The sequence below is a fragment of the Heloderma suspectum genome, chromosome 6 (genome assembly GCF_057233095.1).
Source record: "Heloderma suspectum isolate Gila_16-S chromosome 6, 16-S_ref, whole genome shotgun sequence".
Taxonomy (NCBI): domain Eukaryota; kingdom Metazoa; phylum Chordata; class Lepidosauria; order Squamata; family Helodermatidae; genus Heloderma; species Heloderma suspectum.
This window is the reverse complement of record NC_139463.1, coordinates 16,397,791-16,399,905: the sequence shown is the minus strand read 5'-3', so window position 1 is coordinate 16,399,905 and position 2,115 is coordinate 16,397,791. Positions and strand designations below refer to the sequence as shown.

The 2,115-nt window shown below is 47.0% G+C and overlaps 1 pseudogene; it reads right to left on the bottom strand.

Annotated features, from left to right (window-relative positions):
* Nucleotides 1-367: 367 nt before the first annotated feature.
* LOC146340492 (NADH dehydrogenase [ubiquinone] 1 alpha subcomplex subunit 13 pseudogene) lies at nucleotides 368-877 on the bottom strand (annotated as a pseudogene).
* Nucleotides 878-2,115: the final 1,238 nt, after the last annotated feature.

Genomic DNA, 2,115 nt, shown 5'->3' with positions numbered 1-2,115 from the left:
AAAGAACCATAAGAACTGGTGCCCATTAGCAGTTAGCACCTGGGCAGCAGACTGAACAGCCAGGCTCACAAATCATCTGGTCACAGCCTTCTGCACTATGGTGAGATGTACTGTATTTCTATGAAAATTATAATAATTATTTCTAAATTTGCATATCTGAATTTGTATTTCTAAATTTGTAACATATAGATGGGCATATGCATGTTTCAAATTGGTGTCCTCCTTTCCCCTTTTTCAGGTGATCACGGCTCTTTTTTGGCAATTCATAAGTGGCCATCATTCCCCGGAGAGAGGTACCAGAAAATATGTACTCCTCCTGATAAATGGAAACAGTCAGAGTATATTTCATTTTTTCATTTCATTTCATTTCATTTCTATACCGCCCAATAGCCGAAGCTCTCTGGGCGGTTCACACAAACCCTGCTGCCGCTCACACGTAAAACTGGCAACCAAATTTAGCGTTGTCGAGCATGCTCTGCGGGTGCAGGTAAAAGAGCTCGTCGAGCGTGGGGGGCACCCAGCATGTGGTGTGGAACAGAGACTCACCGACCTGCCAGCCGGGGATGTCCTTCATGATCTTGGCCTCCTCGTTGAGATTTTGACGCAAGATGCGTAGCATCCTGTGGTCATCCTCAGCCATAAGAAGGGGAAAGATGGCCACTCGCGTCTCCAGGTCCTCGATGTTCAGGCGCCACCTCTCTCGGTTCCATGTCACAAGGGAATAATAGCCATAGACGAGGGTCCCAATTCCAATGGCGAACAGGCTATAGCCCGAGAGCCCCCGCCGGGGCAAGTTCCTCTTGTAGTCAATGGGCCCGTACCCGCCCGGCGGCGGCATGTCCTGCTTCACCTTCCTGGCTCCGGCCGCCATCTTGGGAGCGGGCAGCTCGCAGGCAGTATATGTCTTCTACATGATTTTTAAAGATACCGAAGGAGCTCTGTTCTCCACATCTGTTCACTGCACCCATCGCAGCATTCCTGGTTGATGTTGCTTTTGCTTTTGCATAGCCCTTTGGCTGCTTAAAGGAACATTTCTGATTCCAGCTGCAAGAGAGTTCACAGAAAGCAAATCATCCTTTGCTTTTGGAAGACCAGGATGACCATAATGATTACTCTTCTTGAGTTTAGATGGGAAAGGGTCCGAGAAGCTGCAAAAGGCCTCAAGTCTAGAGGTCAACTTTCCCTGATTAGATCATGTGTGCATTATCATCATAGAATCATAGAACAGTAGGGTTGGAAGGGGCCTATAAGACCCTTGAGTCCAACCCCCTGCTCAGTGCAGGAATCTAAGTCAAAGCATCCCTGACAAGTGGCTGTCCAGCTTCATCTTGAATGCCTGCAGCGTGGGAAAGCCCACCACCTCCCTAGGTAGTTGGTTCCATTGTTGTATTGCTCTAACAGTCAGGAAGTCTTTCATCATCATCATCATCACTGTCATTATTAATATTATTATTATTAGTAATGATAATACTAATTCTGGCCCTTAATCTCTGTCTCGTTAGGCCACTTCACAGGGCTGCTGTGAAGGCAGTGAGGTTGCCTGTGATTATCTCACAGCGGTAATCTGTGATACCTCACAGGCGTATAAACGCCTGTGAGGTATCAAGTTACTATGGTGATGGGGAAGGCATATAAGAAGGGCTGTTAAAAGCTAATTACGTATGCAGTGCTGAGTTAATAAATAATCCAGAAGTCTGTCTTGATTTAGACCTTCCTGGTTCTTTCTCCAGTTAGTTATGTTTCGTCTGGCACTTTTCAGTCCGTGTAACCAAATGTTTTGGCTTAAAACTCTTTAAAAGCCCAAACTGACTAGCTGCCATTCATACATTAATAGAGCAATCCTAAGCACTCTGAGCAGATCCTCTGGTATCGGAGGGGCCGTTCCCTCCTAAGCCCTGTTGACGAGGAGGAGCTCAGGCAGGGGTGGGGCTTCAATTGTTTTCCTTCTGTCAGCGGATGGAAGAAAAATAATTCACTCCCGTTGCTGGCAATGGGAGGAAAATGTCTGGGTGCACTTTTGAGTGCATCAAGATGTTTCTCAGAACTGAAGGAAAGGGTAGGGGCTCAAAGGCTGTTGGATTTGTCCACAACCTCTCCCTCCGCACCCACCACACC